Below are 18,413 nucleotides of genomic sequence, written 5' to 3'. Positions count from 1 at the left end.
CTTGAAGCATCGACGCGGATTTGGGATGTATGGCCTGACACGAAGCTTGCAGTAGCCGGTTTCAATTGATTCTGGTAGATTGCTAGTTCCGAAAGTAATGATAATGTGCTTGGTAGGTATTTGCTTGTCATCTCGCCTTAATGTTATCCTCTGCACCTTGACTACGTTCTGGTCTTGCCATCCTTCAAGTAGTTCGCTTTCACTTAGTTCAAGGAGATCGTCCTCCGAGACGACACCGCGCACTGTGTTCATTGACCTGTGGGGGCCCACAGACACGGGGATGTCTCCAAACGCCACAAGTTTCGAAAGCTTGTCGTACTGTGCTTTGTCGCGAACTTCTAGAAGAAGATCGCCGCTTCCCATCTTCGTTACTTTATAGCCTGGGCCGATTGCTTCTTTGAGACATTTGGCTACAACAAATGGCGAGATCATTCGGACTGTCCTAGTTTCATGCTGGCTGTGTATGACGTGATACTTCGGGAAAGACTGCTGTGGTTTCAAAAAGAAATTAAAACTTTCATCGGTGCGCCCCCTTTTCAGGGAGCGATCAGGAAGTGGGGGAAAAGGATTTGCCATATGAAATTGCTAAATTCGGCGGCGATGGTAGCCACCCACCACCGAGCCCAACAAGGGGACGCTACAAGGATGGAATGCTTGCAGACGCCAGCCATGCATCGCCGCTATAACCTAATATAAAATACCCAAGGTTGGATAGCTACACCAGGTTAACCCTTGCCGCCCAGAAATTCGGAAGTGAGAAGAAGTGACTAGAAGACAGGACAGATGGAAAAGTGAGAGAGAAAGACAAAAGATTGAAGAGGGGGACAGGAAAAGGCGACTGCCGATTTCCTCCAGGTGGGTCAGTCTGGAGGTGCCGTCTATGTGAAGCAGAGGCCGAAGAGGTGTGTTGCCTCTGCCGGGGGGCCTTAAAGGTCCAAACACCCGGCATCGGCTCAACCTCCAGGATCCCCCTTTCCCCAGACACGGCAAAGCCACGCACGGCTACGCGTGGGAGGGTCCAACCCCCGCGTGCTCAGGTACGTGGTGGCGCAACTCACCAAACGCCTGCTTGCGCAGACGCCCCTGCGGGGGTGCAGTAGGTTTTCATATTATTCCATCTGCAAATCTAGATCAGTGTTGACAAGGTAAGTAATATGATATTGGGTCTTCCTGGACCTAATGGGCAGTGTATGCCGTTTTCTAGCCAGATCACTGAAGCTACGCAACATTTCGTTGGATAGTTGACATCGGAAGGAGACAGACCATCTGGATTGCAATATGACCTAATTTTAGCTTCTGGAGACTATTTAAAATGTCATATTTGTGCTAGTGCTTCCCCTAGCTGACAATAGATCAGGTGTTGAATTAAATTTTAGAAAGATCAAGTCAGTTGTACTTTATATAGTATATATATATATATATATATATATATATATATATATATATATATTCATAGCATGTTTATTGCTTATTTGTTTCTTCACTTTTTTTCCTCAAAGTGAAGACTTCGTAACTTTATGGAATACATTCTGTATTGAAATAACCTACGTCGTGTTCAGATTTCACATCCTCTCAACTTTAAATCTAAGCATATTGTCACTAGCCATGGCAAAAACAAGGACGTTGTAGTGGGGCTAGGTCGGAGGCTCTTCTGTCAGATTGAAACCTGCTGGAACCTGTGCGCTGCGTGCAGTCTTGACTAGACAAGCGCTAGCCGTTTAATGGTAATTAAATACTCTCCGTAACATCTTTTTGGTGGAGGTTGCGGGTTCTGGCGTCCGTCCGATCTTCGGAGCGGACGCCACGTTTCTCCTGCCTCAATGGCTGAGGACAGTACGCAGTTATCGCAGCCCGCGCCCGCGGCTCCAGCAACCGTGGTCCTTTCGGAACCCCTCGACCCCGGCACGTTTTGCGGCACGGACGATAATGACGTCGACAATTGGCTCTTATTGTACGAGCGCGTCTGCAAGCACCACAGGTGGGATGAGACCCTAGTGCTCGCCAACGTCATTTTTTACCTACGGGGCACGGCTCGCGTGTGGTATAACACGCACGAAGAAGAATTGACGAGTTGGGACGTCTGCAAGGAGAAGATGCACGCATTGTTTGGTCGATCGGCCGCGCGACAAATTACAGCCCGGCACGAGCTGGCGGCCAGAGCTCAGACGTCCACGAAATCGTACGTCGCATACATCCAAGACGTGCTAGCCTTTTGCCGCACAATTGACAAAGACATGCCAGAGGCGGACAAGGTTGGCCACGTGTTGAAAGGCATAGCTGACGATGCCTTCAACATACTCCTGTGTAAGCACTGCACCACGGTTGACTCCATCATCACAGAATGCAGGCCGTTTGAACAAGCAAAAAGCAGGCGGATTACTCAGCGCTTTAACAGACTCCCGAACATAGCTGCGACTTCCTCGTGCGAAGATCCCATGACGCCCCCTCCGTTCTGGACGCCTAACCACTTGGCCAGGATTGTTCGCCAGGAGTTCGAAGCCATGGCTCCAGCCGCTTATCAGGCACCTGCTCACGACCATTTGGCGACAATATCCCTCATTCAGGCCGTCGTACATCAAGAGGTTGCAAATATGGGCGTCCTATTTCCACAAGCCACCAGTTATGATCCTCCGGTCATGTGCCCTTCCGGTCCTCACACTGAACACCACGCCGCCCCAATTGTTGCTGCTGCCGCTTCTGCTCCCCGGTTCACACCCCGCTACCGAAACCCATCTGAGTGGAGGACGCCTGACGATCGACCAATCTGTTTTATTGCGATAGCAATTATATGGACACTTCAACCGGATTGCTGCCGTCGCCGTGAGGTTCCGTATAGATAAAATCTTCACCGCGCGCCGTATGCCCGAGCTTCCGAGAAGCGTGCGGGGACGCGCGCTATCACGGAGAGCGAACGCACTCAATCTCCCTCACGCAAGCAACGAAGCGGGAAGCCAGCGCCGGAGGGAGCGGGGGAAGTGGGGGGGGGGGGGGGCATTTTTACTCTGCCAACAAACGCGCTCGTCGTTCGACCGCGCCATCTCTTATCTCTCCCACGCGCAAGCAAGGAAGCAGGAAGCCAGCGCCGGAGGGAGCGGGGGGGGGGGGGGGGGCACTTATACTCTGCCAACAACCGCGCTCGCCGCTCGCCGCACCGTCTCTTATCTCCACACGGCTCTGGCCTTTATGCACTGTGCATTCGCCGCTCAGTTTCTGTTGAAGCGATAGACCGCACGTACCTTCGCCCGCTGCAGCGTATGGGCTTGCTGCCACCGGTTTGACAGTCGTTGTCTGCAGTCATTCAGTGTGATCTATTCATGTTTGTTTGTGCGCGCTCACACCAGGCTTGTTCATTCAGTTAGTAATAGTCGGGCCACATTTTCCAACGCACGCTACGCATGTAATGCTGTCCGGATCGGCAGTGCAGCGCTACAGGTGTGTCCCTTCGCACGCGCCCTGCCCACGGGAAGCGCTTCTCATCAACACCACCGTTTCACACGTGCCTTCTCGTGGTCATCTAGTCTCTCTTCATGTCGGTCTACTGACGCCGCAGCACACCTGCTTACTTAATCAGCTCATGTTTACTAAAATTCATATTGCTACCAAAGCCGCTCACCTTACTTCGTATGACATTGCTGTGTTGCTATCGCATTCATTGCTTCGCCCTTAGGGCGAAACTGACATTTTTTCTTGCTCTCGCGTCGGCCACATTTCACGCTACTGCCGCAATCGTCGGAATTACCGACCAAGCTTCGCCGGTGACCTACGCCAAGATCGTGGCCAGTACTATAGCACATCTCTTCTCGACGACCAATTTCCGGCCCGTGATCCTCACCGTCTGTCTTCGCGCTCTGAATCGACCTACGCCGATGTTGCCGCACAAGGACACTGGTCCAGCCGATCGCCGTCCCCTCAAAGTCGCCAGTCGCGCTCCCCTCAACGCCGTCGCTCTCCTTCTCCGGCTTCCTCTGGCCACCACCCGGGAAACTAGCCAGTGCAGCTCCGGGAGGTGAGGCTGCATTGACGACAAGGACCGCAAAACCTCTATTGAACCCTACTTCCAGACGCAATTTGCTCGGTGTTCTCGTCGACGGTGTGCCCGTTACTGCTCTCATTGGTACTGGCGCCCACATATCTGTTCTGAGTTCTACCCTCCGACGCCGCGTACGGAAAGTGCTGACACCTGCCGTCTCTCGTACTGTGCGAGTAGCTGACGGCACCCGAACACCGGTTCTTGGTATGTGCACTGCCCGCGTTACTGTTGCCGGTCACCACACTTCAGTTCTTTTCGCTGTTCTAGACGCTTGCCCACATGATGTCATTCTTGGTATTGACTTCTTGAGCGCCCACTCTGCCCTCATCGATTGTTCTACTGGCATTTTGCGGCTCGAACTGCCATTGCGTCCTGATAACGCCGCATCAAGTAACACTCGCCTACGTTCCATGGAGTTTCTGCGACTACCCGCGCAGGCTGCTACCTACGTCCTTATGTTACCGTTTCCACCGGTCCCTGATGGTGAATATGTGGTCGCTCCCCTCACAGACCTGATCCTCTCGCGCAACATCGCGCTTCCTCATACCATAGTGGTTGTGGCCAACAACATAACGCTGCTTCCAGTCCTCAACTTTTCTACTTCGACCCATGTTCTTCCTCAGGCAATTTCACTAGCCGAACTGTCACCTCTGGAAGAATGTACTGTTTGTGCATTCGCTACTGACGCTGAGCCCATGACCCAACCTGTCATACCGGCGCCAACCCAGGCACTTCTGGACAAAATGATATCCCCCGACCTCTTACCGTCCCAAAGTGAAGCACTCCGTGGTGTCCTATTTTCGTACCTTGACGTATACGATGTTGAGAACACTCCATTAGGCCGTACACAAGTCGCGGCCCACCGCATCGACACTGGTGGCGCCAGCCCCCTTCACAAGCACCCTTACCGAGTGTCTCACTGAGCGCCAAGTCATCCAAAAGTAGGTTGATAAAATGCTTCATAAAGATGCGATAGAGCCTTCTTCTAGCCCTTGGACATCCCCTGTAGTGCTGGTGAAAAAGGGCAACAGCTGCCGGTTTTGCGTCGATTATCGCCATCTCAATCGGGTAACGAAGAAGGATGTGTATCCTCTTCCACGAATTGATGATGCGCTCGACTGCCTCCATGGTGCCAAATATTTCTCGTCGCTAGACCTCCGCTCGGGATACTGGCAAATTGCCGTCGATGAGCGCGACCGCGAGAAGACCGCATTCATCACACCCGACGGCCTCTACCAATTTAAGGTTATGCCTTTTGGGTTGTGTAATGCTCCTGCAACTTTTGAACGCATGATGGACACTCTTCTACGTGGTCTGAAATGGTCGACCTGTCTTTGTTATCTGGATGACGTAATCGTTTTCTCGCCCAGCTTTGACAGCCACCTCCATCGTCTGTCGGCCATTCTCAATTCTCCAGCTCAATTCATCTAAGTGTACCTGTGGGCGCCGCCAGATCAAATTACTTGGACACCTAGTCGACGCTACTGGCGTGCAACCGGACCCTGACAAGGTCCGTGCCGTCCGCGACTTCCCGATTCCACGGTCCACTCAAGAAGTACGCAGCTTTTTTGGGCTCTGCTCCTACTTTCGCCGCTTTGTTCTCAACTTCGCGGACATTGCTCGACCCCTCATGGACCTACTCAAAAAGGATGCGGCCTTTTCTTGGGGCGCGGAACAAGCGACTTCCTTTGCGTCGTTGATTTCTGCCCTCACTTTACCACCTGTGCTGGCTCATTTTGACCCGGCTGCTAGAACAGAATTTCGCACCGACGCAAGCGGCCATGGCATTGGTGCTATCCTCGCCCAAACACAGAACGGAGTCAACCGTGTGATCGCGTATGCTAGTCGTCTTCTGTCACCGTCGGAGAAGAATTACACCATTTCTGAGCGGGAGTGCCTAGCTCTCGTCTGGGCTGTCGCGAAATTCTGTCCGTACCTATATGGACGGCAGTTCCTGGTCATAACAGACCATCATGCGCTCTGCTTGCTCTCGACACTTAAAGACCCCACACGAAGGCTCGGCCGTTGGGCATTACGGTTACAGGAGTACACGTTCTCGGTAGTGTACAAATCTGGCAAGTTACACAGTGACGCCGACTGCCTCTCCCGCCATCCCGTTGAACCACTCGACTCCACTGAAACAGACCCCGACACCTATGTCTTGGCGATAACAGACTTCATCCATGTGGCCGACGAACAACGTAGAGATCCATCGTTGCTCTCTATTATTGACCGTCTGCAATCCGGCACCATCGACCCGTCACTCAACATGTTCTTGCTTCAGGATAACGTTCTTTACTGCCGCAACATGCACCCCGACGGCCCAGAACTCCTGCTCGTTGTCTCGCATCATCTGCGCAGGGACGTCCTCGTCCAGTTTCATGACGCCCCCACTTCCGGGCACTTAGGCGTCTCGAGAGCTTATGATCGCATACGACGACGTTTTTTCTGGAAGGGCCTTTATCGGTCCGTTCGCCGCTACGTAACATCTTGTGACCTGTGTCAGCGTCGCAAGAAACCTGCGACCCAACCTGCTGGTCTACTTCAGCCAATTGACGTTCCAACCGAGCCGTTTTATCGAGTGGGCCTGGACTTGCTTGGTCCCTTTCCAATTTCCACGAAATGCAACAAATGAATTGCAGTCGCTACGGAGTATACCACTCGATATGCAATTACTCGAGAGTTGCCAACCAGCTGCGCCACAGACGTAGGCGACTTCCTACTGTATGACGTCATCCTCCAACATGGTGCTCCACGTCACCTGCTCACAGATCGCGGTCGCTGCTTCCTCTCTCGTGTGGTTGACGATCTACTTCGATCATGTGCTACTCACCACAACTTCACGACCTCATATCACCCTCAAACCAATGGACTCACCGAACGCCTAAACCGTACACTGACCGACATGCTTTCCATGTACGTTTCCGATGACCACCACGATTGGGACGTTGCGCTTCCGTTCGTCACATTTGCATACGACTCATCGCGTCATGAAACTGCCGGCTACTCACCCTTATATCTTCTCTTTGGACGCCATCCCTTACTACCCTTTGACACCTTGCTCCCTTCTGATCCAGCTTCCTCGTCCACGACTTCCTATGCGCAAGATGCCATCACGCGTGCGCTCGTCGCGCGCACAGTCGCCCGCGCTCGACTCTCGTCATCGCTGACCGCACAAAAGGCCACTTACGATCGTCGACACCGGGATATGATTTTCCACCGGGGTCTCTCGTCCTCCTCTGGCTCCCATCTCGTCGTGTCGGCCTTTGTGAAAAGTTAATGTCGAGGTACGTCGGGCCCTACCGCGTGCTGCGCCAGGTGACTCCTGTCACCTATGAAATATCTCCCATGGCATCCACCTCATCGACTGCCGCCCCACGAAGTGACATCGTACATGTTTCCCGCCTCAAACAGTACAACTGTGATAACCCATTTTGACCACAACAAGCACTGGGACGGTGCTTCATCGGCCGGGGATAATGTCACGAGCCATGGCAAAGACAAAGACTAGACAAGCGCTAGCTGTTTACTGGTAATTAAATACTCCCCGTAACACTATTTCCACTGTCACTATCTTTTGTAAATACTGTAAAACAATATTTAGGGCTTAATTAGCTAAATACGAGCGACTAGAAAATGCCATGCCTTAGTTAACCAGTAGATGTTTAAAGCATTTAAAAACATTTTTAAGACATCTTCAAAACGTCCAGCAGAACGTTTTGTAGCCGTTTTCAAAACGTTCCCAAGATGTCTTGCAAGACGTCTTCTAGCCGTCTTTGAGAGCTTCTAGCCGTCTTTGAGACGTCTACAAGACGTCTCGTAAAACATCTGATATCCCAAATTTGGCGGTGCATTAGACGGTCTTAGAGACGGCTAGAAGACGTTTAAGACGTCCGACAAAGTCTTGGTAAGATGTCTTGAAGAAGTATTTAACATCCTGCCAATACGTCTTAAAGACGTCTTGTAAACGTTTAAAATGGTTTTCAAGACGTCTTGCTTATCTTGTGAAGACGTCTTGAAGACGGCTTCTAGAGCATTGTGTGTTCAGTGGGCTCAGTGTGTGTGAAAGTTGCTAATTGCTGGACGCCTTACCGTTGTTTTACTCTTGCTATTTGAAATGGCTATGTCGCTAGCTCCATTGCGCGTGGGAACGCTCAACGTTAGAGGTCTCAGGGCGAGACGCAGGCAGCGTCAGCTCCGACGCTGCCTGGCAATTCAGGAGACTAAAATAGAGTGGGAGTCAGACTGACGGTATGGTTGTACAGTTTAGTGACCGCCAGTGGCGTAGCCAGAAATTTTTTTCGGGGGGGGGGGGGCTCAGGTTGCAGCGCGGCCTCCTCCTTATAGAATGTGTCGAGGGATCAAATGCATGAATAATAACTGCATTGCCAATTCAATTGTATATTAGATGCTGCAAATGAATTATTGAACGCTATGCACTGTCCAATAAAATATGTATGTTTTCATAAAAGAATTTTTTGTATGCCCCAAAAATTGTGGTAAAAATCACTGATATCAATGCTTCCGCGTTTTTTTTGTCTAATAAGTAAAGAAAACATCACATGAACTTTAGAACTATTGACCCTTTTCGCAGAGCAGTTTGTTTTAGAGAAACGAGATGGCGCTTACGGCGGCGCGCCATACCTCTCCTCAGCGACCGCGCACGAATACGAAACCATTACCGCTTCTACCTTGCTTCTGTGCTATCAGCTGTCAGAAATGCAACTGAGTTTGCGCTAATGCACTGTGCTCCAATAATGCTAGATTGAATAATGTGGATTGAAGACGTGTGCAGCAGTTGGCTGCAAAATTGTGACTGGCATGTTAAGGAATAGAATGAATCTGTGTGGCGAAGTTCGCGGACCGCTGCTGCAACTGTACGAACGTGTTACCGGCACTTCGTGATGTGTGGATTTCCTCGAGGAGACAGAAATTTGCTCATCCGCCAGCCTTGTATCGCTAAACTTCAAAGAAAGGGCTTCATCCCCAGAATGTCGGCAAGAGTGAGTACCACTCGTTAAACAATGACAAAGTGAGTAGTGCCGCTTCCTGTCATAGTAAGTTTCCACGTTATCTATACACATCTGTCCCGAATGGCAGGAAAACTTACGCCCAATCTATCGCCGACGTATCAAGAATAAGCGAATGGACGCACAGTTGAATATATGCGCACTGTATACACACAGTAAATGACGGACTACACCTATGGCGCACCAGTGGTCGAAGCTGAATGTTTCGTGACGGTCCACAAGAGTAAGCAAGTTACTAGCTGTAATGTATATTTGCTACAAGGTATTACAATGTACAAAACAGCTATGTTTCAAGCCTTGTGCGCAGCAAGAACAAATCTATCGGATTCGGAACTGAGCACACCCGCGAGTGATTAGACAGAAAATAATCAGATAGTGGCCCCACCGAGGAACTTCATTGAGTCAGAAACTGACAAGCCACTGATTCAAAATATTTGCCGAATAAAGAACAAAGAGCAAAACACACTAATGCTGACTGAAATCATAATCGGAAAGCTTGGAATGCATATTTAGCCCCGTTTTTAGAAGAAGCACCATATACACTGCTTGAGCCGTTTGGACATAGCTTAATCAGCTCTGAAAGCGCTTTTGCATGTTCTCTGAAGCTGTGATCAAAGCTTCGTGTCGTCCACCTAGTCACCGTCTACGATATCTCCGAAAACAGAGGTTTTCTAAGCCACGCCGGCGTCATACACTTCCATTGTAAACACGGAGGCAACGGAGGCAGTTGAGGCAAGCAATGGACGCGTCACCCCGTGATCAAATATGGCAGCGCCCACGGGATCGCCGCGAAAAGGGTCAATATCAGTTCGAAACCAGCAAAGCAGTGCATGCAGCTTATATGAAAAACGCAAAGGCCATTAAATGAATAAGTTGAGGACAAATATTTTGATGAATCTGTCATTCAATAACCTTGTTTACATTTTTCTACATATGCAACGGCCAGGAAGAAACCTCAATGACGCTATCCCTCGTTGCAATCGATTGCGCAGGAGCAGCTGTAACTCGTGTATTGTAATTACACCGAGATAATACTCGCAGTAGTGAGTACAAATAAAAAGTGGAATTTCTGCAAAATATATATTAGAAATGTGAAGATAGAATTGAATATACAAATGCGAAGATACAACTCGCTAAAGGGCAAAAAAAGAGTCGCTGGAAACAAAGTTCACTGCCTGTATACATAAAACCTCGCAATGAGATATTTAAATATACGTATGAGTCTCCAATAAATCTACGTATTTAAGCAAACGTCACTGTATATAATGCGTCAAATAAGACAAATAAACATGTTGCTTAGTCACAGATAGTAACTTTGCGCACAGAAATACAGATGATCTAGGCAAGAACATAACTATGATCCCAGAAATCGTGTTATGTACTTGGGCCATGCAGCGGTTGCGACAGCGCCATGTGGGTAGAATAATAGAGGAATAATGCATAAATCAGTACGAAAATGTGTAATTTACCGGCCTGCACAACGCCAACAATTATTCTGCACCCAAAATTAAAGGACGGTATTCCTTTGTTTGAAAAACAGAAATAAAAGCAGGTAAATGAAAATGAAAGAAAAGGACAAACGAAGGCCACAGATGATGCGGCAAGTTGAACTATACCCAATATCCAAGTGTGTTTTTGGCGAACGCCGCATGGGCCGGGCTTTCAGTGAGCAAGGTTGGTCAAAATTGGTTATTGGTATTCTCGTAATTTTTGTATTCACGTGATTATTGAGATCATGATGCCAACTGCTAGAATAAACGGCGAAAATGTCTGCGGTTTTAAAAGCTAATGAACGGTCATACGTTTTCATAATTAAGAACTTATGAACCTGAAGGAACAGTGATTTTTACTTGCATTGATTGTTGCTGCTTCGCTATCTAAAGGACAAACTTCTCTCGGCGGGAACATTGAGCGAAGCGGTCAATGACTTCGGACACGTTGATGCCGACGTCTCTGTGGGTGTATAGAAGCGCCAGCCTAACCATGCGTTCCACAGACATTGTAGAGCGCAAGTAGTTTTTAATATACTCTTGCTAAAAAAATATTCTCTCTGCGCTGGCAGGGGTCACTGGAAGGGTGACTAGAAGCTGCAGCAGTATTTACACATTTACATAGAACCTGCATGCTGTCGCAATGAGAGATGGGCATCTATTCCGGTGCTAAAACCTAAAACACTCCCTGGATGTCGTTGGCATACTTGTTTAGGTACCTTGCAGAAACAGTAGGCTGTTCGATTCCAGCGATGTCCGTCGTTTCGTCAGGAAGTATAGAGAAGCAGCCTGCTTTTAAATCTAGGCTTTCTTTGACAATGTCACCACAAATTTCTATTATTTGGTTTTGTGCATCTGGGCTTAAATACGAGGCATTACTGGGGCAACTTTCCAAATGGTTCTTCAGATATGTATCTCCACAATCAGCTCGCATGCAAAGAAGCACTCTGAAAATGCCTGTATCTTCAGCAGGGGCATTGCTTAAATCCTTAGGGCCCCTGTCCCTGTGGCCACGCAGAGCCAGACCTTGTCGCCCGCAAAAAAAAAAACAAAAAAAAAACAATAATAGGCCGTTTACTTTCTTCTGTTTTCTCATATTTTACTTTGCCTGCCCTGGTCCAGCTGATCAATCACATTGGGCACGCTTCCTGAAAATGTTTGGAGAAAAGTGTCAGCTGCTAGCTGATATTTGATGGTGATATTTAGTATTTTCGTGTGTGTGGAAGATTGCGAGCGCGTGCTTCCATTTCTGGAACGGCTTGGACAGGAGGGCTCCAGTGCGCGCATGTTGGCCCCAGTTTATAAGAGCATTAACCCCATAAAGTTCTAGAATTGAAAATCTTTTAAAGCATGCCTTTGGAAATGTCAGCGCACCTTTCGCGTCAAAAGTTTATGAGAACTTTACACTTATAAAGTTTCGTAATTGAAATCCATGCGCGCCGTATATTCCGCGGCCGCTGCGAGATGCCCGCTCGCTATCGAAAAGGCGTTGAAAGTTTGTGCTTGGATGGGGCTCCTTTCGTTACGTGACTCCAGGTGCAAGGGCGTTGTCACGAAACCCAGCCCAAGTTCGCAATGTTCGTGCCGAAATGTCTTTTCGAGCGTGAAAAAGACATTGTAGACAAAATCCAGAATGATTGCCTGCGTCGGTGGTAGTTTTGGTCGGCGGTGCATGCTAGCACGAAAAAATTTCGGGGGGGGGGGGGGCTGAATCCCCATCAGCCCCCCCCCCCCCCCCCTGGCTACGCGCCTGGTGACCGCTATACTGTATGCGTTAGCTATGCTGTTGGCACAGTGGCCGGATGCTGTATGTTTATCAAGAAAGGTTTGGGTATAGTGGAAGAAACAAGTGATAAGTTGTCAGAGTGGAAGATTCGTGTTTTGTGATTTCGTATACTGTAACAAGGAATTCCGAATAATATTTGTGTACGCACCAACAAAAGTAAATGACCGGCTTAGCTTTCTTCAAGAAATATCGCAGTACATGAAAACAGACAGATGTTTGATAGTGTGAGGATATTTCAATTGCGTTTTGAACTCTGATGATCGTTCGCATGATGGATACTGGGCTGATTTGGCAGTTCGGCGGCGGTGCACATTGAGCACGTAACTAAAAGATATCTGCTTTTTGAGACCTTGAAAGTTTCAAGCTGCGCGGCGTGGGCCAAGGGATAATTTCGCCAAGATGCTTCAGCCGGCGGACCCATTATCGTCGGACGGGTTTGATCGGCTACACCCCCGGTGATAACAAGGCGATTGGCATCGTCCACATGGTGGCGGTGGACGCTACGGCTGGCTACAAAAAGCGCCCACGAACCTACCGGTGTTTGCAGTTCGGCGGCGGTGCACGTAACTAAAAGATATCTGCTTTTTGAGACCTTGAAAGTTTCAAGCTGCAAGGCGTGGGCCAAGGGATAATTTCGCCAAGATGCTTCAGCCGGCGGACCCATTATCGTCGGACGGGTTTGATCGGCTACACCCCCGGTGATAACAAGGCGATTGGCATCGTCCACATGGTGGCGGTGGACGCTACGGCTGGCTACAAAAAGCGCCCACGAACCTACCGGTGTTTGCAGTTCGGCGGCGGTGCACATTGAGCACGTAACTAAAAGATATCTGCTTTTTGAGACCTTGAAAGTTTCAAGCTGCGCGGCGTGGGCCAAGGGATAATTTCGCCAAGATGCTTCAGCCGGCGGACCCATTATCGTCGGACGGGTTTGATCGGCTACACCCCCGGTGATAACAAGGCGATTGGCATCGTCCACATGGTGGCGGTGGACGCTACGGCTGGCTACAAAAAGCGCCCACGAACCTACCGGTGTTTGCAGTTCGGCGGCGGTGCACGTAACTAAAAGATATCTGCTTTTTGAGACCTTGAAAGTTTCAAGCTGCGAGGCGTGGGCCAAGGGATACTTTTGCCAAGATACTTCAGCCGGCGGACCCATTATCGTCGGACGGGTTTGATCGGCTACACCCCCGGTGATAACAAGGCGATTGGCATCGTCCACATGGTGGCGGTGGACGCTACGGCTGGCTACAAAAAGCGCCCACGAACCTACCGGTGTTTGCAGTTCGGCGGCGGTGCACATTGAGCACGTAACTAAAAGATATCTGCTTTTTCAGGCCTTGAAAGTTTCAAGCTGCAAGGCGTGGGCCAAGGGATAATTTCGCCAAGATGCTTCAGCCGGCGGACCCATTATCGTCGGACGGGTTTGATCGGCTACACCCCCGGTGATAACAAGGCGATTGGCATCGTCCACATGGTGGCGGTGGACGCTACGGCTGGCTACAAAAAGCGCCCACGAACCTACCGGTGTTTGCAGTTCGGCGGCGGTGCACATTGAGCACGTAACTAAAAGATATCTGCTTTTTGAGACCTTGAAAGTTTCAAGCTGCGAGGCGTGGGCCAAGGGATAATTTTGCCAAGATACTTCAGCCGGCGGACCCATTATCGTCGGACGGGTTTGATCGGCTACACCCCCGGTGATAACAAGGCGACTGGCATCGTCCACATGGTGGTGGTGGACGCTACGGCTGGCTACAAAAAGCGCCCACGAACCTACCGGTGTTTGCAGTTCGGCGGCGGTGCACATTGAGCACTTAACTAAAAGATATCTGCTTTTTCAGGCCTTGAAAGTTTCAAGCTGCGAGGCGTGGGCCAAGGGATAATTTTGCCAAGATACTTCAGCCGGCGGACCCATTATCGTCGGGCGGGTTTGATCGGCTACACCCCCGGTGATAACAAGGCGATTGGCATCGTCCACATGGTGGCGGTGGATGCTACGGCTGGCTACAAAAAGCGCCCACGAACCTACCGGTGTTTGCAGTTCGGCGGCGGTGCACATTGAGCACGTAACTAAAAGATATCTGCTTTTTCAGGCCTTGAAAGTTTCAAGCTGCGAGGCGTGGGCCAAGGGATAATTTTGCCAAGATACTTCAGCCGGCGGACCCATTATCGTCGGACGGGTTTGATCGGCTACACCCCCGGTAATAACAAGGCGATTGGCATCGTCCACATGGTGGCGGTGGATGCTACGGCTGGCTACAAAAAGCGCCCACGAACCTACCGGTGTTTGCAGTTCGGCGGCGGTGCACATTGAGCACGTAACTAAAAGATATCAGCTTTTTAAGGTGAATCTTGTTGATTTCTATTTATATTGCCAAGCGTGGAACGTGTGCACTGCTGCCGAACGAAAACTGCCCTGCCCAGACTTTGTATTTGTTGCTTGGTTGAATAGCGTACGTGTCTACATATGATGACTAAAAAGCAGGATGATCTGTGGAGTGAATTAGCCGCTGAGTTGCATGAAATTAAGGATACCTTGAATGAACTTAAAGGACTGAGGCATGATATGCAGCAACTCAAGCTTATAAGAGGATTTGCGTGAAATTCTGCGTGAAAACAAGGAACTGAAGTCACAGAATGCAAAGCTGACGCGCAGGCTGGAAGAACTGGAGCAATACCAGCGATTAAACAATCTAGAAATCAAGGGAATACCTCTTGACAGTGAACCAATATCAGTGGTAAAAAAATTGGAGAACTGATAAAAGAGGAAATTGAAGAGCAAGACATAGACGTCTGCCACAGAGTTCCTACTGCTAGGCATGACCAGTCCAACATTATTATTCGTTTTGTCCGTCGAGACAAAAGGAATGCTATTCTTGCTAAATCAAAGAAGGCTAGAATTGACACAACAATGCTTGGATTTGACAAGCATAATCCAGTGTTCATCAATGAACATTTGACGAAAGAGGGAAAGCAGCTGCTCGGAGCTGCCATTAGAAAGAAAAGAGCTGCTAGCTGGAAATTTGTGTGGACAGCTGGTGGGAAAATTTTCGCTAGGCGAAATGAAACTTCACCTATCCTTCGTCTCATCTGTTTGGATGATGTTGATAAAATGGTCGAGTGAATGCCTTGATTTATCTGAACACAAGTCCGTGTACTAATACCGACATGCATGGCTAATCCCGGTCACAACTGCTGTACGTATCACGATCATGACTCATTTAATATTTCTGTTTCTAAGTTAAATCCAAATAAATTGATAGCAGCTTTGCATCTAAACCTACGAAGTATTAGAGGCAAAGGAGATGACCTGCGAGAATTGCTTGGCAGTCTGGACATCAGTTTCAATGTGTTAATGTTTACTGAGACATGGCTAACGCAAAGTGAAAAGCCACCCCAATTAGAAGGGTACATATACCAAGGCATCACACGTACTAGTGGGCGCGGTGGCGGCGTGGCTATGTATCTTAGAGAACATCGGCAATACGAGGTGATTTCAAGTTTCACCACTATTAATGAACATGTAGAATGTCTTACTGTGTGTTTGAAATCTTATTACGTATGTGTCATATATCGGCCTCCGCATGGAAATAAGACACCATTTTTTTGAATTCACTGAAGAACTACTAAACTGCCTAAATAACACTGGTTCAATGTTTCTGATGATGGATGACTTGCATATTAACATGTTAGGAAATGACACTAATGCGCGTGAAATTAAGAGTACTATAAATGCCTATGGCTGTGACAATTTTATCAGTCTTGCCACTCGCATTACGGCGGATAGCGCGATCTTTTTTAGATGTCGCCATTACGAATGCACCTGGCCCAAGTAGCTATGCTGGTCTCTTGTCAGTGGACATAAGTGATCATCTGCCGACGTTTTGTTTCTTGCCAATGACGAATGATAAAAGCATAAAAATGGGCGTGTGCTCATATCGGAATATCAACCCGAATTCTTTAGCTCACTTCCGCTCTCTTATCGAAAAGACAAACTGGCAACCGATTTTCGAGCAAAGTGATGTAAACCAGCATATAACAAATTCTATGCCAGTTTCATGCCATCTTACGAGCTAGCCTTTCCTATTAAAACAACTAAGCGTACCTCCAAGAAAAAGATTAGAAAGCCGTGGATTACGCGCCTACTTTTCAATAAGATTGCCGCTAAAAACATGTATCATTCTTTCGTTACGACGCGTGACCCACAGAAATTTGCTGAGTTCAAAATATATCGAAACAAGCTCAATGCGGAACTTAGATATGCAAGATTATGTTACTATGAGAATTTGTTCTCCCAAGTATCAAACGACAAAAAGAAGTTCTGGCAGGCGGTTAATAATCTTGCTCAAAGAAAGGATGATGCAGCACCCATAGTTGTAACCACAAATCAAGGCATCCTAAATGATGAGGAAGCTGCTACTGTGCTTAACCACCAATTCATTCGTAGTGGAGAGTATAGTCCGACTGTGCACAATGAACACCCAAGTGTAGATGCGTACAACAAAAGCAGTTCAATTACTTCTATTGTACTGACACCAGCTACGGAGCACGAACTGTCAGACATCATGCGTAACCTAAAGAATAATGCAGCTGCAGGCTACGACGATATCAAACCAGCTGCCGTGAAACACGTAATGGACATAATTTGCAGTCCTTTAACTCATGTCATTAACTGTATGCTCGAACAGGGTGTGTTCCCAGAAGCACTCAAGCTGGCTAGAGTGTGCCCGGTGCACAAAGGTGGCACAGACTACACTTTTAATAATTACCGACCCATATCGGTATTACCGGTGATGTCAAAGATTTTTGAGACAATCATAAACGTCCGCATTGATAGTTTTGTCCAAAAGTACTCTACTATGTCTGAAGTGCAATGTGGGTTTAGAAAAAGAAAGATCCTGTGAAGAAGCGTTACTCTCTATTAAACATGGAATAATAAATAACATTGAACAAAGATTATACACCATTGGTCTCTTTTTAGATTTAAGAAAAGCTTTTGATTCTGTAAACCACGACATTTTGCAGACTAAGATGTATGATTGTGGAATAAGAGGGACAGCACATGACTTGATTTGAAGTTACTTACAAGACAGTTATCAGTATGTATCTATTAACAATTCCAAATCTCCGAAATTAAAGATACTACAGGGCGTCCCACAAGGATCTATACTTGGACCCTTCTTGTTTAACCTGTACATAAACGATCTTTCTTACATACCATATTCTCAAAGTGTAATTATGTATGCTGATGATACTAATGTGTTTTTTCCCGGAAAGTCTTTGCAAACGTTACAGATTTCAATAAATAATTACCTAAAACTACTTATGTGGTGGTTGCACAGCAACAAACTGCAACTTAATATCACCAAAACTAAATACATCATTTTTGCGCCTATTAACAAACCAATGAATTTTAAGTTAACAATATTATTACGATATCATCTAGAGATGCTCAAGAGACGAGCCGCCGCGAGAAAGACGATGAAGTGTGTCTGGGCTTTTGGCGCGCGCAAGGTGTCGGCCTGGCGGTTTGATTCCAGTGTAAATATATTGTAAATAGCCTCTTTCGTGTGTGTCTTTCCACACGTAACATTCTGGTGGAGGATTGCGATCCCCGTCCTCGCCACGGAACTCCGAAGTGGTCGGTACATCGAGCTTGTCACCATGCCTCCCGGTGACGAGACCGCGTCTGCAACGGCTTCGGCTCGTCCGCCTGCTCCAATCGTCACGGTTGCCCAACATCGCGACCCTGGTGTGTTCTCTGGCCTGGAGGGACAGGACGTTGACGAATGGCTCAAGCTCTATGAGTACGCCAGTGCTAATAACAGGTGGGACCCAACGATTATGCTCGCCAATGTCATCTTTTATCTCGGCGGCACCCCACGCGTGTGGCACCAGACGCACGAAGATGAGTTAACCAGTTGGGACAGTTTCAAAGAGAAGCTACGGGAACTGTTCGGCGACCCCATTGGGCGCAAGGTTGCCGCGAGAAAGGCTCTTGCGTCCCGTGTTCAGACATCTACGGAGCCCTACGTTTCATACATCCTCGACGTTTTGGCTCTATGCCGCAAAGCGGA

Source organism: Dermacentor silvarum, chromosome 4 (assembly GCF_013339745.2).
Source record: "Dermacentor silvarum isolate Dsil-2018 chromosome 4, BIME_Dsil_1.4, whole genome shotgun sequence".
Taxonomy (NCBI): domain Eukaryota; kingdom Metazoa; phylum Arthropoda; class Arachnida; order Ixodida; family Ixodidae; genus Dermacentor; species Dermacentor silvarum.
The sequence above is the reverse complement of the archived record's forward strand: the minus strand, read 5'-3'. Positions refer to the sequence as shown.